Genomic DNA, 25,607 nt, shown 5'->3' on the forward strand with positions numbered 1-25,607 from the left:
TCTATTGGTTGATGGAATTCATGCCAAGATTGAGAGGAGTATTTTGCAAAGAAGTCCCGACTCATCAGAGAAGGAGAAACACCTGGCTTGGAATCTGTTACTGTCCAAAATGAATTCTTGAACATTACAAGTAAAGCAGCAGCTGAGTGTGTGAGGTGAACGGTTGAGGACTACAAAACAACTTGGTCTAATTACATGGCAGTAATTGAATTTTCTACTCGGGATATAACACCATCACTTAATTGATTTAGCTTGTATCTCAGTAAACTCCCTTCATCTTCATATTGAAGTTATTTTATCAATTTCAAAAGAAATTCTTTAATTGTGCTGTACTGCTTTTAATATAGCTATTTTCTTCTCAGGAACACAAATACAATCCTTAAGAAACATCTTATTTTTAGGTTCTGAATAACTGTTTTCCTCTAATTAAAAAAAAAAAAATCTTTCTCCCTTTCCTTTGCAGTCTGGGAGAGCTCAAGTTGGTTTTCCATATCACTGGCTCACTTTTCTGCTGTGTGCATTCTGCTTTTTACTGCCAGAAAAGCACCTTTCAGTTCTGTCTTAGGCAGCTAAACCAAAATACCACAGATCTGGTGGCTTATAAACAACAGAAATTTATTGCTCATGGTTCTGGAGGCTGTAAGTCAGCTGAGGGCCTCCTCCTGGGTCACAGACTTCTTATTTTGTCCTCCAGGGCAGAAGGATCAGGGGAGCTCTGTGAGATCTCTTATAAGGGCACTAACCCCATTCATAAAAGCCCCACCCTTATGACCTAAGCACCCTCCAAAGGCCCCACCTCCTAATACCATCACCTTTGGAGGTTAGGATTTCAACACAGGAATTTTGGGTGGAAACAAACATTCAGACCGAAGAAGTTCTATTGTACTTTTGTTTCCTTGTAGGTCTTTATTATCTTAGCCAACTCCTTTTTCATTTACTTCTGATTTTCTTTTAATCTCAAATGGTTTTCTATGACTTTTGACTCCTTTTTCCCTGAGGGAGTGTGTTTTTGCAGTCAACTAATGATACCAAAACAATTCAGAAGGTGTTTGGCTCATGCATTAGATGTTTTTAAATGTTAATCTTACTCTGAATCTTGAGGACTAAAGCTCCATGGAGGCTGTTAAATTCTTAGTTGAGACAGGAGAACTCTAGATTCAGTGTCTGTCCGCAGCCAGGGTGTGGATGCCTTGGGTGTGATTCCTGGCCATATGGATGCTGGCAGAACTAGCCTCTTAGGGCGCCTGGGTGGCTCAGTTGGTTAAGTGACTGCCTTCGGCTCGGGTCATGATCCTGGAGTCCTGGGATCGAGTCCCGCATCGGGCTCCCTGCTCAGCGGGGAGTCTGCTTCTCCCTCTGACCCTCTTCCCTCTCATGCTATCTTTCATTCTCTCTCTCTCAAATAAATAAATAAAATCTTAAAAAAAAAAAATAAAGTCAACAGTACTTTAAAAAAAAAAAGAACTAGCCTCTTAGATCCACAGCTGGGGGCCAAGTCCACGTGTGCATCTTCCAACCCAATTTCCAAACTTTGGCATATTCATCCAGTTCCAGGGTGGCTCTGTGATATGGAGATGGGATTTTTTCCCCCCCTGACCCTACTTCCTTCCAACTTATACTCTGAGCAAATAAAATACAAGAAAATGTGAGCTATACTAATACCAAACTTTCTGTTTCTGTCTGAAAGACAGCACTTGTGGGAACCATCCTTCCCAGTGCCAGCCTATCTCCCCCTACTTTATACCCTATTGAATCTAGGAGTTGCAGTTTCTGAAAGGATATAGAAGTAAGGGTGGGAGTAGCCCACCCACTCTGGCTGCCCCCCCCATGGGCCACAGATGTGGTTGTCTCCAGCAGAGGCTAGTGCCTGGGGGGGTGGGGGAGCGTTGCTCATTTCAGAACTAATGGTTTAATAAAAGTATGGAAACTTTTCCCCTGTCCATTCAGATGTCTATTCCAGTAGTGCTTCTAATACAAAAGACAACCTTTCCAACATTAAAAATAGATAAATGCTATAGATGAAATCCAATTTAAAGTTGGTTATATGGCTACTGAGTCTTTGAAATCTTATATTCCTGTGCTGTGTCTTTTGGGTGATAATCTTGTATAAAGGTAATTTGTAATAATTATTCAATGATTTGAAACAAGATTCATTACAATACGTTCATGTTGCATTTCTAGATATTACAGAATGGCATGATTTTTCATTTGCTAAGGCCATGACTTGATGCTAAAGGTCACAGTAAAAATAACATTCGTGGAAATTGCAGTTTATAGAGCATGTGAAGCAAGGAAAATCTTAGGCATATTGCACAGGGATTATAAACTCTTCTGATAATTCTTGTGTCCTAGACCCAATATTTGACTCCAATATTTCAGGGAGCTTAGAAAGCTGAAGACAGAAAGATTACACATTAAGTATATAATGTTGCTGCTTCTGTTGATACTCATATTGCCAGGGGTGTGATGTGGTTTCACTTTAATTGCAATTACTGTGACAGTAACTGTAACAGTTAACACTCAGATACAGTGTTTGTTCAAGCCCTTTTTTCAGTTCTCATCCTAAAAATTAATCTTTTAGTTGAAAGCTTCGACATTGATTTTTTGTTTCAAATAGAATTTTCTGAAACAACATTTCTTCCAGCTATTTTAAAGACATTAAAAATATCTTTTCCATATTTTTAAGAGAGAGCCAAACCCATTCTGAGCTCAGATCAGACCTCATGTTTAAATTAGGAATTAAGATGGGGCGCCTGGGTGGCTCGGTTAAGCGGCTGCCTTCAGCTTAGGTCATGATCTCAGGGTCCTGGGATGGAGCCTGCATTGGGCTCCCTGCTCAGCGGGGAGCCTGCTTCTCCCTCTGCCCCTCCCCCTGCTTGTGCTCGCTCTCTCTCTAATAAATAAATAAAATCTTTTAAATTAGGAATTAAGGAAAAGTGATCTGCATGAACCTGGGGGGTAGTCAGTGTATTTAAGCGGAATCTGTGACAGTTGCTAATCTTTTTGTAGCTTTTCAATCATGAATGCATGGTTTTACTATTTGTTTACAATCCATTTTTGCATGTATAATTTGCATGCGCCAATTAATACAAAGGATGAGGGCAAGAAGAAATTAGGTGATAAGCTGCCACTGCCGACCATCCCTGTGTGTGCATTCTGAAAGGCTGTGCTCATCCTTGTTCCTCCACTGCCTGGTCCTATGGATGCTGGTGGAACTAGCCTCATCTAGCTCCAGGGACTGGGGAAGAGTAGATTTGCAGGATGGTCCTAGATGGACGTACAGCCCGAGGAGCTGTTTGTGATCACACCTGTGAATGTATGATTCCAGGGTAACACCCACACACATTTGTCCTCCACTTAAACCTCACGTAGTCTTTTTACACCTGAAGTCTTATAGCCCTTATGGTCTACCCGGCTCCTCTGGATTCCTTATTATGTATTGCTTTACAATATTACTTACCATTTTGGTCTATTAAAATTTTGTCTTTCCAACTACATTTTCAGTTTCTTGAGGTCAGGGGCAACATCATATAAACCCTTTGCTTATTATTTCTCATATAAGGCATTCAATAGACATTTGTCGAGTTAAACAGAACTAAGGGTATTTGACTACATAAAAAATGTTCCTGCATGCTCTGGGAATCAGAATATTCAAATTTGCTATGTTTTCTGGCTAAATGAGTGTAAGTCAAGAAATTATTTTGTTTCAAGCCTCATTAACTTTCCTGATTTAGTAACATATATCTGAAGAGTTCTTAATGCAGGAAAAAAATCATTCGCTATGATGTTAATCAGAATATGAAATTGAATATACTGTATCATTTCAACTAGTATAGGAAAATGGTAGAAGCATCTATCTTTGGATGATTATATGAATTTTCCTCTTTTTTGACTTTTCTAAATCTTAAAATTTTTTACCTCTCAAAACATTTACTTTTGTAATCAGAAGCACATTTAAGAAGGAAAAAACATCTTTGTAGGCCTTGTGTGTGTGTGTTTGTGGATATGTGGGTAAGTATGTGTGTGAGATAAGAGATTCAGAATTTTCTCTTTAAAGTAAGATAAAGCAGTAACAATAAAAATCTCTAAATAAAGGTGAATCGTGGTTAATTGCTATTTTACCAAAACACATATACTAACTTGACATAATAAAAGTCATTTTATTCAACACTTTATTAACCAGAACTCTGACTGTAATTTACCATATGCATATCTCCTATATTTGCAACACTCTCTTCAATCTCTATTTTAATGTGCAGCAAGCTCTGACTTAGAAGAGATGTATTCTAGTGAATCAAATATCAGAGTTAAAGAGATAATAGCTATTTCCAGTTGGCAAAATGCTAGAAACCGATATATTTTTATTGTTTGTGTTTGTATTGATGAGCAATACAAACAGAAATTTAAACTTCTGTACCTAAATACATTATTTCTGTACCTAAATACAAACAGAAAATTAAACTTCTGTACCTAAATACATTATTTCTTTTTTATTAAGATTTTTATTTATTTATTTATTGAGAGAGAGAGTGATAGAGAGAGAGCATGAGAGGGGGAGAGTCAGAGGGAGAAGCAGACTCCCTGCCGAGCAGGGACCCCGATGTGGGACTAGATCCAGGGACTCCAGGATCATGAACTGAGTCGAAGGCAGTCGCTTAACCAACTGAGCCACCCAGGCGCCCCTAAATACATTATTTCTATTGAGCCTCTTTTTTTCTCCTCCTCAGAAGCAGAATGGGATAGTTGAAGAATTATAAAGTGATATTGTAAATTAATGGTAACAAAGCCGTTTTGAGCACCTATGTCTGCTATGCTGGGCACCAAGCTGAGAGAGCTTGGTGCCCAGTTCCTCAAGAGCAGACCCAGGGCTCTGCTCTTGAGGAACTTGTCTGAGGGGAGACAGATATAGACACATAGTTACAAATGTGCTCAGTGTTCTGACTAGAATGTCACTGTTAGCTGAGAAGTACCATCTTGTCTTCCTTTATGTATGTGCAAAGTTACTTTTATTGGACATCATCTTTGGCCTTTAGAAGTTCTCATGGATGAGTGCTACATATTTAATAAGCACTTATTATGCTCCTATTCTCTGTTTTTTTTTTTACTTTTTTGCCCCCCCACCCCCCCACCCACCTTTCCTGTCTGGCAACTATCAATTTGTTCTCTGTATTTTAGAGTCTGTTTCTGTTTGTGTGTGTGTATGTGTGTTTATTCATTTGTTTAGTTTTTTAGATTCCACATACAAGTGAAATCATATGATATTTGTCTTTCTCTGACTTAGGCCCATTCATGTTGTCACAAATGGCAAGATCTCTTTCTTTTTTATGGTTTAGTAATATTCCATTGTATCTTCTTTATCCATTCATCTATTGATAAATACTTAAGTTGCTTCATTTCCTGGCTATTATAAATAATGCTGCAATAAACATAGTGGTGCATATATCTTTTTGAATTAGTGTTTACATTTTCTTTGGATAATTATCCAGTAGTGGAATTACTGGGTTGTATGGTATTTCTATTTTTAATTTTTTGAGGAATCTCCATACTCTTTTCCCCAGTAGTTACACTAATTTGCATTCCTACCAACAATGCATGAGGGTTCCCTTTTCTGGACATCTTTGCCAACACTTATTATTTCTTTTTTTTAAAAGATTTTATTTATTTATTTGTTAGAGAAAGAGAGAGAGAGCACAAGCAGGGGGAAAATCAGGCAGAGGGAGAAGCAGGCTCCCCACTGAGCAGGGAGCCCGATGCGGGACTTGATCCCAGGACCCTGGGATCATGACCTGAGCCTAAGGCAGACGCTTCACTGACTGAGCCACCCAGGCATCCCCAACACTTATTATTTCTTATATTTTTTATTCTAGCCATTCTGACAGGTATAAGGTGGTATCTCATTGAAGTTTTGGTTTGCATTTCCCTGATGATTACTGATGGTGAGCATATTTTCAAGAGTCTGTTGGCCATCTGTATATCTTCTTTGGAAAAATGCCTATTCAGGTCCTCTGCCCATTTTTTAATTGGATTATTTGGCGTTTTTTGGTGTTGAGTTGTATAAGTTCTTTATATATTTTGGATATTGATCCCTTATTGGATATGTCATTTGCAAATATGTTCTCCCATTTAGTAGGTTGTGTTTTCATTTTGTTGATGGGGTTTCCTCCATTGTGCAGAACGTTTTATTTTAGTGTGTTCCCAATAGTTTAATTTTGTTTTGTTTCTCTTACCTGAGGAGACATATCCATAAATACGTTACTAAGGTAGATATCCAAGAGATTACTACCTGTATATTCTTTTAGGAGTTTTATGGTTTCAGGTCTTACATTTGGGTTTTTTTTTTTTTTTTACTTATTTCCGAGAGAGAGAGAGAGAGAGAGAGAGAGAGCACACATAAGCAGGGGGAGCAACAGAGGGAGAGAAAGAAGTAGATTCCCCACTGGCTCGATCCCAGGACCCTGGGATCATGACCTGAGCCAAAGGCAGATATTTAACGACTCAGCCACCCAGGTTCCTCCAGGTCTTACATTTGATCTTCAATGTTCTCTGTCTACTTTTATGTTAAGGCCCAGTCCCTGGAGTTGTAGTCAGGTTAAAATCTTGGTCCTGTCTTTTACCAGTTGTATGAGCGTAGGTAAATCATGGAAGCTGGTTAAGCCTGTTGCTTCATCTGTGAGGGCTGGCATGAGGATCAGCTGAGATCATTCACATGAAGGTTCTGGCACCAGTGTTGGCCAGGGCTTTACTATAGGAATGCAGCTGTTGGGTCTCAGTTATAACTCAAGTATGAAAGAGATGGCATTTTTTTTCATTTTCTCTCACTCAGTTTCTGACTTTATGCCTCCATTTCCCTGGGCAACAGCTCCCGCCCCTCCCCCCCCAAGTTGTATATTTTGTATAGGAACAAAGAAGTGGCAGTCACTGGAGAAAGAGTGTTCTAGGTCATTAAAAAAGCACGTGTCACTGCTCTTGTCTGCTTGGCCCTTCCAGGTCTGGGGGATCTCCCAGCTTCCTCTGCCACACCAGAGCTGTGGGGATCTTTTGTGAAGGAACTTATGCCCCATCTTCCAGGTAAACCACAGCCAGACCTCTCCCTAACATCTCATGGTTTATGAGGTGAGTCAGGTTGGTGCAGCTTGGTCAGCTTAGTGACCTCCCCAGAGCTCCCCCCGCCCTTTTTTTTCCTCCTGTATTCGCCCTGTAACATTTAGTTTGTACCCACAGATAATGCTCCTTCTTTTTAGTGTCTGTGGATACTTTGTTGTTCTTTTTTTTTTAAGATTTTATTTATTTATTTGTCAGAGAGAGAGAGCGAGCATAAGCAGGAGGAGCGGCAGGCAGAGGGAGAAGCAGGCAGCCCAATGCAGGACTCAATCCCAGGATCCTGGGATCATGACCTGAGCCCAAGGCAGACAGTTAACTGACTGAGCCACCCAGGCTTCCCAATACTTTGTTATTCTAAGGGATTAGACTTGTAGGCCAGTTCTGCTTTCCCCAAAGCCACATAAGTCCCTAAGGGCAATGAGAGGTTGACCAGCTACCTCCTGAACAGTGGAAAGAGAGAAGATACAATAGAACAAAAACAAATGAATGTCTTAAAGTATTATCTAGCCACAGTGGATTTGGAAAAAGCATCAGAAGAGTAATACTAGTTAACACTTTACATTGCTTTGATGTGGTTTGTACAAAATATATCCACAAATATGTTAATACCTATACTTTTGAGAGATAGAACTTAATTTCCTTCCCCTTGAATACCCTCTCTTTCCCCACTGGATCACTTGCTGTGGAGAAAGCAGCTTCCATGTTGTGAGCTGTCCTGTGGAGAAGTCCACTGGAGAGGAACTGAGGGAGGCTTCTGGCCAACAGCCCATGATTAACTGAGGTCTGTCAGTGGTGATGGAAATGACCTTAGAAGTGGACCCTTCAGCCCCATTTGATCTGGGAGGTGATTGCAGCCCTGCCTGACTGTAATCTCATGAGAGACCACTCAATTACATCTGTATATAAAACAAGTTGGAACCATATGTGACAATTTAAGTACTATACAGTTTTAAGGGCTGAAATTAAATTAGTAGTAGAAAATAACTTATTTCCATCTCAGTTGTATGCAAGGGGCCCTGTTCCTGGCAACACGTTGAAAAACCACAGTATGAAAAGAAGTTTAAATGGAAGGAAAGAGCAGGGTAGACATTCTCCTATTCTACAAAGTGGATGGAAATGAGCTGTCTGCATTGCTCTGCCCAGAACCAACGGTGTGTGTGGAGCGTCAGGAGCCCTATCCAGTAAAAATGCATCTGTCTGCAGTTGCACTATTATAATCCTAGTCTAGAGTTACTCAATTTGCTTTTCTCTCTACTCTGATGTTTATAATCTAAAACATAATTGCTATAACTTTGAAGCAATTTAAACAATGCTTTGTTAGAAAAATTACCTGCAAAAATGTGATTTACAGAGGAGCATCCTGGTGTGAGCAGCAGAGATGATCTCTGTTGTCATAGTAACAGAGTTTGAGCTTAACCCAGTGTGCTGAATAATGGAATGCTAGAGAAATGTTGGCAATATTGGAATGCATAAGGACAAATATACCACCATGGACATGCAGTAACCCTGACATGAAACGTGTAATAAACATTTTAAATAGCAAAAGGCATTTTGTTTTGAAAATGCAGCACTCTCACCAAAAATTACTGAGAATTTATATGTGGTCTTTTGTATCATAAGAAAAGCTTGGTGTCTGCTTTTCCTAGAAGTTAGGCATGGGCATTAATTCCCAAAGGTTATGTTTGATGCCTACACTGATTTCTTTTTCTGCATCAGGCATATCCTGAAAGAAATAAATGTAGAACTATGGTTCTATTAAAGACCATGAAAAAAACAGAATTGAAATCATTATTTTGACAAATAAATAAAATAAATATTTCCACTTCTGTTCTCTAAAATTCCAGCTCAACTTATGCCATGTGTCCAAAGACCTGGAACCTTAGCAGAGACAGTCCAGATGATTTTATGCATATTCTCTAGTCCAGGTTTTATTAGTAAAGGTGCCATATAGGCGCTCCTTCTAAAGTTGTATGTACTCTCAGAGATCTTAAAATAACTGATGTAGGAAACATGTTATTAGGGTTCAAAGCTGACAGCCAAGAAAGAATTCTTGAGATGTCTTTGGTGCAAAAAGTTGATTTTATTAGAGCATGGGGACCAGGACCCATGGGCAGAAAGCTGCAATGGGGTCATGAGGAGTGGTCCATTGTATACTTTCAATTTGGGAGGGGGTGAGGGATAGCGTAAGTCTCTAAGGAATTTTGGAAGCAAGGTTTCCAGGACCTTGAGGGGGCTAGCTATTGTTGGGAAAAGGTCATTTATTACTGCCTGATAAAACAGTGATGAGACCCTTCAGATGTATATCGGTGGACCATATGCTTGCGGGATGATTGCCAACATGTATCTTGGAGGGTTTAGAGATAAAGGAAGTTTCCAAAGGAATTCTTATACGTTAAAGTAGACTTACAGGAATGGGGGGAAGGTGGTCAGACTAGAATTGCCTTTTGCCCTTAGCAAAGTATTAACATCGAGGCAGTTGAGTCCCTAGAGGAATGTCATTCTGCCTGTTTCAAAGACTTGTCAATGGGCTGTAGGTAGTAAGGAAATTTAATAATTTTTCTTCTGCCTTTGTTTCTCACATCATAGCCACTTAACAGTGAAAATATTACCTTTGTGACAATCTTACTATCCTTTTCATATGGAGTATGGAGTATGAACAGGGTGAGCCTAGGCCAAGCAGTTAGTTTGAAACTTGTAATGTCTTGTTTACATGTGTTAAAAAACAATTCAACTGAGTACATTTAAAGATCTCATCTCATTGGCTTTATTCAAAGACTAATGAATTAGCCAGCCCCCTACCTGGCAGACAGAAAGGAGCTCTGAGGAACTATACAAAATGGAAGGCTTTTATAGGCAGAACCAGGCAGGACCAGGCAGGACCAGGAAGTTATTAGCAAAAGAAAAGAAAGGATTGTTGCAGGCAAGGTCACCTTCCCTCAGGGGGAAGGGCTGGTGGTCTTATCATGCAGATGAATTCACTAGTGCTCATCAGGAAATTCCAGGTTTAAAACTGGTTTAAAATTCCACTCCCAGGAGAGGCTAAAACTGGCTTAGGTTAGGTGTTAAGTCTTGGTGGGGCTTAATGTGAGTGACTCCATTTTGGGCCCTGTTTCTTTTTAACAATTGTCGTCGTAATTCAAGGGGATTATAATATGCCACCCCAAAAGATGCCACTTTGGCATAAGAGTTATTTTGAGCCGAAGTCACTTGAGATTCAACAGGTGCAGAAAGAAACCCTCCCAGAACCTTCCTCATCTGACTGAAAGCAGGCACTCCTGAGAAATAAGAATTGCCATAAATCTCCTCTCCCAGGAAAGTTTTATGGCCATGAAGAAGAGGAAAAGTTGGCACCAAGATGGACCCACATAAACAAACTTTGTTAAAATGGTCCTTGTTTTCTGTTAGTTTTCCACATATATTTATCTTTGTAGCCACTAGAAGCCTAAAATCCCTTTTCCTTTGTTTTGTCACGTCTCCACAGTTTATTTCTCTTTGTTAAAAATGGTATATAAGCTCTCACACCTAACTGCTTCTTTGGGTCTTCACTTCTTTTGTAGGAAGGCCTTTATGTCCTGTAAAAATTACCATCAAATAAAATTTGTATGCCCTTTCATCTGCTAATCTGCTTTTTGTCACTTTAATTTATAGGACCCCAGGAAAAGAACCTAAGAGGGTAGATGGAAGTTTTATTTTTACCCTCCGTAACTGTAAGCGATACCCCCAGATTTTCCCTTTTCTGGGGCATTAAACTGTGAGGACTGTGATAAAGGTAAGTCAGTTTTGAGCTCAAAAGCCTAGGGATTGCAGTACAGAGAGGAGAGATTTTCTGAGTGAAAGAAGGAAAGGGAAAACCAGAGATAAAGGGAAAGAGATTGGGAAAAACAGAGGCCCAGTCTGTTTCCCTACTCACTTCCCCTTCTAGCGTTTTGGGCTTCACTCCAGGGGAATATGGAAGAGGGAGTTTCTGAGATGTGTTAGTTAGAAAATGATCTGTCTTGTTGTTCTTCTTTTAGTCCTTTCAATTCCTGAGACAACAAGAAGAAATGTCATTGTGAAGAGAGATCCCTCCTGACCCTGAATTCCTGATTAATCTCCCCGTGCCCTGAGTGCGTGGTCTCTCCTAGGGCAGACCTAGAAGGAAGTCCAGGCAGCCTCTTGTAGGTTCTCCCGCCCCCTACTCTCTTTTCAACAGGGACCTTAAGCACACGTCATTGTTTATTCCCATTTGTTTAGAATTCAAATATAATCTGTCCCTTAAATCCAATCATGTGTAAAACAGGAGTTTCCTGATTGCTCTCTTCAGTGTGATCTCTTCATTAACAACATCAGCAGCAAGACGAGCTGCGGCAAAGACAGCAACAACACCAGCCATCAACCCAACTGTCATTTAATGAATGTCAATTAAGTGCCAAATACTGCCCCAGACATTTTATAGACACTCATCTGACACAATTCTCTCAACGATCCCATGGAATAGTCATTATTGCCCTTCTTTGTTAGATAAGATAACTAACATCAACACAGCTTCCCTGTTTTCTAAATTTATCTTATAAATGGGTTCTTTTATCATTCATATGGGATTCAAAGCCCCTGGAGAGCTTATTCAGTTTTGAACTGTATTTAGTATTGAACTGCTTCATAGAACTGAGGACAGTATTTTTGCTCATAGATACTCAATAGCTGTTTGCTGATTGATTGTTATTGTTTGCACATGGACTTGGTTTCCATAGCCTAATTATTTCTGTAGTTGATAAGAGCAAAATTTCCTCTTGAGCTACATGGAATTGTAATAGTTAATGCTTGTTACAGGGTTTTGAGGTGAGGGTGGGGTGTCTTTAAAAATATCTATAAGATTTCATTTATTCCTAGCAATAGTAGATCTTAAAACTGTAGCCTATTCTCTTTTTTGATCATGAAATCTTAGTATTGTAATTTGTAGATTTCTAATCAACCTTTACAAAAGCACACAATGAAGAGAGTAGGACACCTTAGAAGGAACACTAGTATAAGTAGATGCTTGGACTTCCCTAAATTTCACAGTAAGTGGTTTGAAAAATGATCTTCCCATTTCTGTTATACTAGACAGCGAGTTTAGAGTTCTGGTTCTGATGTTTGCATTTATCCAGATGCTAGGAGAAAAGGGAGCAAGAAACCTCATAACCAGATCGCTTCTCGGCCTTTTGGCTAAGATCAAGAAACCTCATAACCAGGCCCAGATGATCTGGGGGCTCTCTTGCAATCGCTCCGGTATCTCTGTCACTTGTAAGGCTATTGAAGTATTAATGCTCCAGCCACCCAGTAGCTACACCTCTTCAATTGACAGTCTGTCACTCAGGCAACACCACCTGATCAAAAGTTCACACTCAAAACCTGCAATCAGAATATTTATTGTATATTAGGAACACATTTCCTCTCCAGCGTTCCTGAAATGACTTATCATGTGAACTTTTTACTTTGATTAAAGAGATGTTTTTTAAGTCATTTTTTTTCCTTTAAAGGTACAAGAAAGTCATAATAAAAAGGTACAAAAAGGTTAGTATTTCATCTTGCTTAATATGATATGGAAATTCTGGGGTTTTTTTTTTTGGCTGATTGAATAGCTAATTGCTACTTTAATAGAATCAGGCAGCTCATGAGTAAATGAAAATACACAGGAATGTGATCTAAAATGGTATTGTCTAAAAATACAGAAGTAGCTATTTTTGGCATCATTGCAATTGCACTTTCTTAGACTCTGTCCAAATTGTTTAGATGCCTTAGCTGATACACAGTGTCAAGTGCTAATACAAACTTTTTAAACATAAGTATAACATTTGTTTTTAAACACCACATTTTTTATTTTTTTGTCCTTAACAATGCACTTCTTTTATGACAGTTTCTACCTTCCTGCTTCTCTATAGATCTTCCTTTTAAAAAAAAATGAGGTATTACTGGGGCTCCTGGGTGGCTCAGGTGGTTGAGCATCTGCCTTCGGCTCAGGTCATGATCTCAGGGTCCTAGGATGGGCTGCTCAGGAGGGAGTATGCTTCTCCCTCTCCCTCTGCCCCCCACCCCCACTTGTGCTGTCTCTCTTCTCTCAAATAAATAAAATCTTCTTTTTAAAAAAGGGTTATTACCAACATAGCATTCTTAACTGGTCTAAAGTCAGTATTTCCTTGAAAAAAACTAGTGATGGATAACCAGCACATAATGAAACTGGGAAAATGTGAAAGGGTTTAGCATTATAATCACATGCAACTGACAATAAAATGTGTTATGTTAGTGTTCATAATGGAATTGCAAGTAACTTCCACATCAGTGGAAATCTGCTTGTGGAAATGACTATAACTCCCCTTCTTTTGCAGGACCCACCCTGGGTATATCTGGGGGGCTGCTGAATAAAGGGAAACAGAACCTGGAAGATGCTACCTTACTCTAGGGCCATAATCAAGAGTCCCAGGTGCCATGGTTTCTATGCTTTTTGGTTAGTGGTGATGCTTCTGCTCCAGGCTGTTGGTAGCTGGCACAAGGCAGACACTAAAGACTATAAGATAGAGTTGTGTCTGTCCCGCTGTAATGAAAGTTGTCCCCTTTCAGTGAGGGGCAAATGCAATGCACTTGGGGCCATTGTAGGCTACACTATAGGGATCAGAAAGGACTATTCTATAAGCTGTTTCTGTCTATCTAGTTTCCCTAATTCTTCAGTGATTGATTTTACACAATGCTGGGGACACAAAGATGAGAATGATCCAGTTCCTACCATACAAACAGTTCATTTCCTCTCAACCACCTGTCGGAGGCCAACTTTTTCCACATCATTGATTCTAAGGCTGTCCCCTCAGTTACAATAACAAAGTACATAGTGGTTTAAAGGGATTTGGTGAAACTCAACTCTCTTTAGGGGAAGGAAATTGATTTATGAACACTTGTCTCTCCATTCTCCCTGGATTTTTCTGACTATAAGGGGAGTAGCCTAAAGGGTAGGACTTAGGTAAATTTCTCCTCTCCACCATCAGCTCCCCCCCTCCCTCTTCATGTTGCCCCCACACACCACAGTTTAAAACTATACCAACAGAAAATCATTTGGGTTGATAACACTTTGGGGAGTTGGGTGATTATTTATAGATCTCCTTAGTCTGTAAACATCATTTACACACATCTTTCTATGTCATTGTGCCATTCAACATCTGACATAAAGGCAAGAAATGGGAGTTGAATGACAGCTGTCATGAGATATCTATCTCAAGAAATGCAAGTTGAATGAATGAATGAATCAATGGTATGGGTCAATATGATTGAATTCTTTTTCTTCTACCATCTAGCTGAGATTCAGGGAATGTAATTTGGAGTTTTCAGCAGTGAGGAGTATAGAAAGCATGGCAATTTGATGTAATGGGCAGGAGGTTCGAAAGGTAGCTGGCAGCCACGTAACCCTCAGTGGCTCCAGGAGACAGACAGTGCTTTGCCCTGGAAGGGAAAAAAGCATGGGGCCCAGGGAAGAAAGGGGGCTGGAAAGACTTTGCACAGAGGCAGCCTTGCCTTATTCAGCCTTGCTTTATCTTACTACTCATCTCTGCCCAACCCCTCAAAGCCACAGTCCAGTTTTCCTTCAGAATCCTGAGGATGTGGGATCAGAACAGTGGAGAAGGATCATATTGAAGAAGCATCATACATGCTTCAAGTGGAGGCAGCCTGTGCTGGAGGTGGAAGGTGGGTTCAGGGGAACTCTCTACACTTACTTTATCGTGTGCCCACCTAATCTGCAACTCTAGTCTTAAGTAGTGTTGAAACAAAATACACTGTCTGGAGATGCTTATTGGCTTGGATGACTTATAGAAAAAATGAGATTCTTTATTAGCAACCATGCAGGCATTCTTAAATTCAAGGGCTAATCACCATAGTTGGCAATGGAGGACATCTCGGGGGAGGAGATTTTTGTTGCTACGTCTTGGTGCAGGCTGGCTGTGCTCAAGGACCTAGAGGGGAGGTCCCACAGGCCCAGCCAAGAGGGTCTTTGACTCTGTGCAGGCTAGAAATCAAGTGTGAGCTGAGAGGAAGTGAGAGCAGAGCTTATTAAAGATATGGAGTGTAGATACGGAGAGAGCATCCAGGAGACTGAGAAAGGACAGAAGAGTGAGTCTCATTCTTTGCTTGGAGCCTAGGGTTTTTACTGAGGATGGTGGTCCTGTGTGGTGTCTTCTCAGTGATCCAGGAACAAATACAAGCCTTTAAGTGTTCTCCATAAGTCACTTCTGCCCTGAGCCAGGGGTCTCGATGAGTTGATGATCTTGATGAGTCGATGATCATGAACGTTCATGATGACCCCTCCCTAACACTCCTGAGGTGTTATCATTGGGCTGGAAGACTCCAAAAAAGTCATTAAACCCTTGGGCGCCTGGGTGGCTCAGATGGTTGAGCGTCTGCCTTCAGCTCAGGTAATGATCCCAGGGTCCTGGGATAGAGTCCCGCATCGGGCTCCCTGCTCCTTGGGAGCCTGCTTCTCCCTCTGCCTCTCTCTCTCTCCTCTGTCTCTCATGAATAAATAAATAAAATCTTTAAAAAAAAAAAAAGAAGTCATTAAACCCTTGACCTTTACAAGGAGGACATATGTTATCTGTTCTATAAGGCACATGTAAGGCAGGGCTGTAGGTCTTAGCAATAGAAATAGGAAAAGGAGCAAAAGTGCAGGTTTTCATGGGGTCCCTTTAGTTTCCCTGTCTCAGTCTCTATAAAGAGAAGTTTAGAACTCCCAGTTTGTTAAACCTGGAGAATTAGTTCTTGCGCACATTTAGGAATCCAGCAAATTTTGTTACTTAAAAAGTATGGAAATAAAAGCCACAATTAATTGATTTACAGAATGAGGATGAAAATAATATCTTCAACTTATTTTGTCCATTTAGCGTTTTCTAATTGGGCAAATCATTTAACCCCATGTATCTCAATTTCTTCATTAGAATAAAATATTCAGAATTCTATATATTAAGCTTACGTGGCTGATTGGTAGCACAGTCAAGATTAGAAACTAGGTCTCTGACTGCAGTCTTTTCCTTGGCCTATAGTTCAAGGCCACATGAAGGAGAGAGACAATAATAGCATGGCTATTAAAAAGGGCAATTGAGAAAGAAATATTATTGAACCATCATAGTAAGTGTAAGGATGGAAGAAAATCACAGCCACAAAGCAAAGTCCATTAAAAATTGGAATTTTTAATATTTAATATTTTACAAGGTAAAGAATGTGAAATTAGTAAGGAATTTTGGTGGAACCAGTGGTTTTAATGGCATGGCACTGTCCATAGACTTAAAACTAAGGCTTCAGAAGACCGATGAAAAACCCAAAATTTTTATTACATCTTAAAATAGAAGGAGTTCCTCATTTTCATTTTAAGGAAGGGTAAATTATGGAATAAAAGCTAAAAAATTGTTAGGATCAAAAGGCAAATGATAAAGAAAGATTAACCCAGTTATCTCTAGTCAGTTTACCTGCCTATCTTCTGATAAGCATAATTATAGTTGTGATAAAATTCGAAAGGTTAAAAGAACAACAAAATTATGCAACTGCTTTCTGAATTACTGTTTTAATACAGTGGACTTTTCCCTGGGAAACAATTGTGATTTTCTTCTGAAGGTCTTTATCTTCCTCTGAATCTGCATGCTAGAGGATGTGTGAAATCAGCAAATGCTCTCTGTGAAAGTTACAGACAGAAAATGAAACACCACAGATTTTTATTCCTTCCCTGGTTGATGAATTCAGCAATCCTGTACTGAGTGTGGGAGTGACTAAGTAATTTGTGGGGTCCAGTGCAAAATGAAAAATCGAGAGATATCAGGGTTGGAGATGTCTAGTTGGGAGTCATCTGCATTTAGCTGTTATTTAAAACTGTGGGTCTGTAATGAGATCAGCCTGAAGGTGGGTGTGGATGGAGATGAGAACCTGGCTGCGAGTCCTGGGGCCTGCCAACAACTGGAGTTTGAGCCTAGTAAAGAAAAAGAGCCAGCAAAGGAAGCCTCGGAGAAGTTAGTGAGGTGGGAGTAAAATGTGCAGCTTGAACAGTCACAGAAGCCAAGAGAATGAAGTGCTCTTAGAGAAGGGTGTGGTCCCAGGACTCCTGCTGAGAAGCTTGGACAGATGACCACAGACGAGTGAATCTTGGATGTGGCAGCATTGCTCCTACCAGTGACCTTGACGAGAGTGGTTTAGGTGAGGGAAAGGGATTGAAGCCCAACTGGAGTAGAATGAAGAGTGAAAAGAGAGCAGGAAAATGGGATGAAAACTGGAGGGGTCCTCAAAGATGGAGTTTTTTTTAAGTTGGGAGGAACCAGAATAGACAAAACTGTTACTGAGTATGGAGTTGTGGGTCTTTGCTAGAAGACTGCACAAATTTACGTTGGTATTGTTACAGGAGTTTTTTCTGTGTCAGTGCCCGCGGTTCTTGGTCACGCCGCTTTGAAAAATGAAGAGGTAGACCAGAGTGGTGGGCAGCAAAGCAAGGTTTATTGATAGCAAAGTGATAGTACAAAGCTCCAGAGGAAGGAGGGGACCCGAGAGGGCTGCCACTGGTGTTTCTAAGTCTAGGGGTTTTTATAGGTTTTTTGGTGGGCTGTTTTAATCTGATTAACCCTCCCTGCACCTGTCATCCAATCAGGTTTTTGTCACATGGGAAAGGGTGGGGGCCTCCTTCCAGGGTGGTGTAAAGTCCTTTTAAGGGTGGTTTCCTCTTGGGGAGGCGGGGTGCTTGGGGAGGATGTGCTTGTTCCTGCCTGCCTTCCTTCCAACTATCCTTCATCAGTATGAGGAAGGGGATGATGGGGATTCCTCTTTTTCTTTTCTTTTCTTTTTTTTTTACATTTAAAAAAAGTTGAAGTGTAGTTGACATAGAGCATTTTTTTAAATTTTATTATGTTATGTTAGTCACCATACAATACATCATTAGTTTTTGATGTGGTGATCCACGATCCATTGTTTGCGTATAACATCCAGTGTTCCATTCAATATGTGCCCTCTTTAACACCCATCACCGGGCTAACCCATGCCCCCACCCCCCTCCCCTCTGTAACCCTCAGTTTGTTTCCCAGAGTCCATAGTCTCTCATGGTTCATCTCTCCCTCCAATCCCCCCCCCTCATTTTTCCCTTCCTTCTCCTAATGTCCTCCCTGCTATTCCTTATGTTCCACAAATAAGTGAAACCATATGATAATTGACTTTCTCTGCTTGACTTATTTCACTTAGCACAATCTCCTCCAGTCCCATCCATGTTGATGTAAAAGCTGGGTATTCATCCTTTCTGATGGCTGAGGAATAGTCCACTGTATATATGGGCCACATCTTCTTTATCCACTCGTCTGTTGAAGGGCATCTCGGCTCCTTCCACAGTTTGGCTATTGTGGACATTGCTACTATGAACATTGGGGTGCATATGGCCCTTCTTTTCACTACATCTGTGTCTTTGGGGTAAATACACAGTAGTGCAATTGCTGGGTCATAGGGTAGCTCTGTTTTTAACTTTTTGAGGAACTGCCTCAAACATTTTAACAATGTTTAACTGTCTTCCAAAGTGGCCGTACCAACTTGCATTCCCACCAACAGTGTAAGAGGGTTCCCCTTTCTCCACAACCTCTCCAACATTTGTTGTTTCTTGCCCTGTCCATTTTTGCCATTCTAACTGGTGTAAGGTGGTATCTCAATGTGGTTTTGATTTGAATTTCCCTGATGGCTAATGATGATGAACAATTTTTTCATGTGTCTGTTAGCCATTTGTATGTCTTCTTCAGAGAAGTGTCTTTTCATATCTTCTGCCCACTTTTTGACTTGATTATTTGTTTTTTGGGTGTTGAGTTTGAGAAGTTCTTTATAGATCTTGGATACCAGCCCTTTATCTGTAGTGTCCTTTGCAAATATCTTCTCCCATTCTGTGGGTTGCCTCTTTGTTTTGTGGACTGTTTGCTTTGCTGTGCAGAAGCTTTTTAGCTTGATGAAGTCCCAAAACTTCATTTTTGCTTTTGTTTCACTAGCTTTTGGAGATGTATCTTGAAAGAAGTTGCTGTGGGCGATGTCAAAGAGGTACTGCCTATGTTCTCCTCTAGGATTTTGATGGATTCCTGTCTCGCATTGAGGTCTTTCATCCACTTTGAGTTTATCTTTGTGAATGGTGTTAGAGAATGGTCGAGTTTCATTCTTCTGCATGTGGCTGTCCAATTTTCCCACCATTTATTGAAGAGACTGTCTTTTTTCCATTGCATGTTTTTTCCTGCTTTGTCAAAGATTAGTTGACCATAGAGTTGAGAGTCCATATCTGGGTTCTCTATTCTGTTCCATTGGTCTATATATCTGTTTTTGTGCCAGTACCATGCTGTCGTGGTGATCACAGCTTTGTAATATAGCTTGAAATTGGGCAACATGATGCCCCCGGCTTTGTTTTTCTTTTTCACCATTTCCTTGGCGATTCGGGGCCTTTTCTGATTCCATACAAATTTTAGGATTGTTTGTTCCAGCACTTTGAAAAATGTCATTGGAATTTTGATCGGGATGGCATTGAAGGTATAGATTGCTCTGGATAGCATAGACATTTTAACAATGTTTATTCTTCCGATCCATGAGCATGGAATATTTTTCCTTCTTTTTGTGTCTTCTTCAGTTTCTTTCATGAGTGTTCTGTAGTTCCTAGAGTATAGATCCTTTACTCTTTGGTTAGGTTTATTCCGAGGTATCTTATGGTTTTTGGTGCTATTGTAAATGGAATCGTTTCTCTAATTTCTCTTTCTACAGTTGCGTTGTCAGTGTATAAGAAAGCAACTGATTTCTGTGCATTGATTTTGTATCCTGCCACATTACTGAATTGCTGTATGAGTTCTAGTGATTTGGGGGTGGAGTCTTTTGGGTTTTCCACATAAAGTATCATGTTGTCTGTGAAAAGAGAGAGTTTGACTTCTTCTTTGCCAATTCGAATACTTTTTATTTCTTTTTGTTGTCTGATTGCTGTTGCTAGAACTTCTAGTACTATGTTGAACAATAGTGGCGAGAGTAGGCATCCTTGACGTGTTCTTGATCTTAAGGGAAAGGCTCTCAGCTTTTCCCCATTGAGGATGATATTCGCTGTGGGTTTTTCATAGATGGATTTTATGAACTTGAGGAATGTTCCCTCTATCCCTATACTCTGAAGAGTTTTAATCAGGAAAGGATGTTGTATTTTGTCAAATGCTTTTTCTGCATCAATTGAGAGACCATATGGTTCTTCTCCCTCCTCTTATTAATGTGTTCTATCACATTGATTGATTTGCGAATGTGGAACCACCCTTGCGTCCCGGGGATAAATCCCACTTGGTCATGGTGGATGATCCTTTTAATGTGTTGTTGGATCCTATTAGCTAGGATTTTGTTGAGGATTTTGGAATCCATATTCATCAGGGATATCTGAAATTCTCCTTTTTGATGGGGTCTTTGCCTGGTTTGGGGATTAAGGTAATGCTAGCCTCATAGAATGAGTTTGGAAGTTTTCCTTCTGTTTCTATTTTTTGAAACAGCTTCAGTAGAATAGGTATTATTTCTTCTTTGAATGTTTGGTAGAATTCCCCAGGGAATCCATCAGGCCCTGGACTCTCGTCTTTTGGAAGGTTTTTGATCACTGCTTCAATCTCGTTACTGGTTATTGGCCTATTCAGGTTGTCAATTTCTTCCTGTTTCAGTCTTGGCAGCTTATAGGTTTCCAGGAAGGCCTCCATTCCATCCAGATTGCTCAGTTTATTGGCATATACTTGTTGATAATAATTTCTAATAATTGTTTCTATTTCCTTGGTGTTAGTCGTGATCTCTCCCCTTTAATTCATAATTTTATTAATTTGGGTCCTTTCTCTTTTCTTTTGGATAAGTCTGGCCAGTGGTTTATTGATCTTATTAATTCTTTCAAAGAACCAACTTCTAGTTTTGTTGATCTGATCTACTGTGTTTCTGGTTTTTAATTCATTGATTTCTGCTCTAATTTTAATTATTTCTCTTCTAATGCGTGGCTTAGGCATCGTTTGTTGCTTTTTCTCTGGTTCTTTAAGGTGTCGAGTTAGTTGGTGAATTCGGGATTTTTCTATTTTTTTGAGTGAGGCTTGGATGGCTATGTATTTCCCCCTTAGGACCACCTTTGCAGTATCCCATAGGTTTTGGACCGCTGTGTTTTCATTCTCATTGATTTCCATGAATTGTTTAAGTTCTTCTTTGATTTCCTGGTTGACCCAAACATTCTTGAGCAGAGTGGTCTTTAGCTTCCAAGTGTTTGAATTTCTGCCAAATTTTTTCTTGTGATTGAGTTCCAGTTTTAAAGCATTGTGGTCTGAGAATATGCAGGGAATAATCTCAATCTTTTGGTATCAGTTGAGACCTGATTTGTGACCCAGTATGTGGTCTATTCTGGCGAAAGTTCCATGTGCGCTTGAGAAGAATGAGTATTCTTTTGTTTTAGGGTGGAATGTTCTGTAAATATCTATGAGGTCCAACTGGTCCAGTGTATCATTTAAATCTCTTGTTTCCTTGTTGATTTTCTGCTTAGATGATCTGTCCATTGCTGAGAGTGGAGTATTGAGGTCTCCTACAATTAACGTATTATTATCAATATGACTCTCTATTTTAGTTAACAGTTGGCTTATGTAGATGGCTGCTCCCATGTTGGGGGCATAGATATTTACAATTGTTAGATCTTCTTGTTGGATAGACGCTTTAAGAATGATATAGTGTCCTTCTGTGTCTCTAATTACAGACTTTAGTTTAAAATCTAATTTGTCTGATATGAGAATTGCTACCCCAGCTTTCTTTTGAGGTCCGTTGGCATGGCAGATGGATCTCCATCCCTTCACTTTCAGTCTGGATGTATCTTTAGGTTCAAAATGAGTCTCTTGTAGGCAGCATATGGATGGGTCCTGTCTTTTTATCCAATCTGCAACCCTGTGCCGTTTTATAGGAGCATTTAGGTCATTCACGTTGAGAGTGATTACTGAAAGATATGAATTAATTGTCATCATGTTGCCTGTGAAGACATTGTTTTTATAGATTTTCGCTGTAAATTTCTGTTGTATATCACTCTTGGGGTCTTTCTCCTTTTATAGAACCCCCCTTAATATTTTTTGCAGGGCCGGCTTAGCGGTTACATATTCTTTCAGTTTCTGCCAGTCTTGGAAGCTCTGCATCTCTCCATCCATTCTAAATGACAGCCTTGCTGGATAAAGTATTCTTGGCTGCATGTTCTTCTCATTTAGTACCCTGAATATGTCTTGCCAGGCCTCTCTGGCTTGCCAGGTCTCTGTGGATAGGTCTGATGTTATTCTGATGTTCCTCTCTCTGTACGTAAAGAATCTCTTCCCCCTAACTGCCCTTAAGATGGTTTCCTTGGTTCTAAGATTTGCAAGTGTTACTATTACATGCCGAGGTGTTGGCCTGTTTCCCTTGGTCTTGGGAGGGGTCCTCTCTGCCTCTAGGACGTGAATGTTTGTTTCATTCCCCAGCTTAGGGAAGTTCTCAGCTATGGTTTGCTCAAATACATCTTCTAGTCCTCTCTCTCCACTCCCTCCGGGATTCCAATTATTCTGACATTGGAACGCTTCATGGTGTCACTTATTTCTTTGATTCTATTTTCATGAATTCTGAGTTGTTTTTCCCTGGCCTCCTCTTTTCCCTTTTTATCTATTATATTGTCCTCCAGGTCACTTATTCGTTCTTCTGCCTCATTTACCCTCGCTGTTAGATTATCTGGATTGGATTGGATCTCACTGATAGCATTTTTAAGTTCTGCCAATTCAGCTTTCATTTCTGCCCTTAGAGACTCTATGTTGCCATTAATTGATTTCTCCATTCTAGCTATTGTCTTCACAATTGCTAGCCTGAATTCCATCTCCAACATCTTGGTTATATCTGCATCCATTTGTAAATCTGCAGCATAAGTCATAATCTCTGAGTCTTTTCTATTTTGGGGGTTCCTCCTCCTAGTCATTCTAGGAGGAGTGTTTGAGGGAATATATAGAGTCCAAATTATTGACCAGAACCCAAGCAAGATGCACCTGTTTTCTTGGGACCTTAGGGTTGCTGGCCTCCTGTTTTCCCAGCCTGTCTTCTGGGGAAGGGGCCTGCTGCACTGTTACTCAGGCAACCCTGTTTGGGCGGAGTTGCCCTGCCCCCCTGTGGCGGGGGATGGGCTCAGCAGGAATCAGTTTTGGGGGCTTTTGTTCTCTGGCGTCTTTCCCTGGGGGTTTTCCGTGTCTCTTCTGCGAGTCAGAGCAGAAGAGACCGTTTCCCACCCTCTGCCTCAGAGCAGAGAGATCACAGTCTGTTCTTCAGTGAGCTCTCCAGGCCACACTGTCTCCGTTTCTGTCCGTGCTGCTATAAACTGCAGTGTCCTGGGTTGTGCACCCCTCCCCAGCGCCCCCAGTCCTGCTTCCAGGTTGGGGCACATCTCTACCCTTTGTGCTTCTAAAACCGCCAGCCGCCCCCAGTTCGCACGTGCAACCCTGCCCCGGGGGCTGCCCTAAAGTCCTTTTCCTGCTGCTACCGGTCTGGGAGTCTGTGCCCCGCCCCCAGCGCGGGAGGCTGTTGCTCACCGGCGGTGTAGGATCCCCACGGCCAGGCTCCCTCCCGCTGCTGTTCATCCTCTGATATCTGCCGGCGGAATCACGGCTCCCCCGCTTCTTACCTTGAAACCAACCACCTGTGATATTCTGTATGTAGAGATCCAGATCTTCTTACATCTCAGGCTGGTTTCGTGGGTGCTCAGAGTGGTCTCGTAGATATCCAGCTCAGTTCTGGGGATCGGTTGAAATAGGTCCCCTACTCCTCTGCCATCTTTCCTTCTCTCCATCGACATACAGTATTATATTAGTTTTAGACGCATAACATAGTGGTTCAACACGGATATACATGTGAAGTGGTCACCTGGATAAATCTAGCTACCATCAGTCACCATACAAAGTTGTTGTATTATTAACTGTATTCCATATGCTGTACATTGTATCCCCATGTCTTATTTCTTTTATAACTGGAAGTTTGTCCCTTTTAATCTCCTTCCTGTATTTTGTTCATCCCCCACCCACCTCCCCTCTGGCAACCACCACATTGTTCTCTCTATCCCTGTATCTATGAGTCTATTTTGTTTTTTAGATTCCACATAGAGGTGAAATCGTATGGTATTTGCCTTTCTCTGTCTGACTTACTTCACATAATACCGTCTAGGTCCATCCAAGGGGGACTCTTCTGAGCTGGTAATTATAGGGGTACAGGCCTCTCTGCCCCAAATACATCTCTTATTATTATGATTTCAAAATGTAGATCTAACCATGTGACTCCTTTCCTTCAACACTTTAATGATTTTCTGCTTCCCTTGATATAAATCCCAAGCCCTTGAGCTAATCTCTTGTCCTTCCTCCTGTCCCTCTCTATGAACTTCAGGCACAAACCACTGCTCTAGGGTGCTCTCTTGTTGTGGGCCTTTGCTAATGGTATTTCCTCTACTCTTTGGCTAACTCCTATTCATCTGTTAGATCTCAATTTAAATGCTACTTTCTCTAGGATGTCTTTTCTAACCCCTTGACTAGATTATATTCTTTATATTTTATTTTAACTACTTGTTTGTTTACTTTTTTCATTGAGATACAAGCCCAAAGAAGGCAAATACTCTGCCTTGTTTATGGAGTATTTCCTGTGCCTAGCACACAGTGCTTTGCACATAAAAGGCATCCCCCACACTTTCCCAAATTTTTGGTGTCAGTGAGTCAATCTGAATGCATAAAAAGGGTATGCAGTAGGGAGGGGTCAGGCAGCTTTTGTTTTGGTGGGAGGAATGTCTATCTTAGTGGTCTAAGCAAAGACTCTGGAGGATTTCCTGCCTTTAAACTCTGGTTCTATAGTTATTAGCTCTGTGACCTTGGGCAACTCACGAAATCATTCTGTGCCCATCTCCTTTTTTATAAACTGGGAATAGTAATAACATCTATTTTACAAAGTTGTGAGAATTAAATGAATTTAAACATGTAAAGTACTTTGAGCCAGTGATTATCATTATTATTTTATTTACATTACCCATCAAAGTAATTATTCATAGTTTCTATCTTAGAGAAAGTAATATAATAAACCATAAACAACCCTCACATAATCTCTTAGATTTATGTAGATTTAGAATATAGAAATTCTTAACAGAAAAGAATTTAAAAACCATATTTGCAAGGCTTATCTATGAGGGAAGATTGATTTCATCACAGATGTACTTACTATGAATTTTGAGTATAAAAAGCATATTTACTTATTGTATTCAGAAAAATAACTGAGAAGGATTTAGAAAATTGATCTCCTCTCATATTTGTTCACTGGAATCACTCCACAGCTACCAGAGTAATGTCAGTTCCTCTCTTCTCACATGTTAAGCCCATGACACTCAGGGAAAATTGGGAAGAAAAAATTTCCAGCTGTTATGGAGAAAGTAGATAACTTGGTGAAAATTTATTGTTAACTGAAAAAAAAATCCAGTCTTAGCACCTTCAACATGAAAACATACTGATTGCTTC

The sequence above is a fragment of the Zalophus californianus genome, chromosome 7 (assembly GCF_009762305.2).
Source record: "Zalophus californianus isolate mZalCal1 chromosome 7, mZalCal1.pri.v2, whole genome shotgun sequence".
Classification (NCBI taxonomy): domain Eukaryota; kingdom Metazoa; phylum Chordata; class Mammalia; order Carnivora; family Otariidae; genus Zalophus; species Zalophus californianus.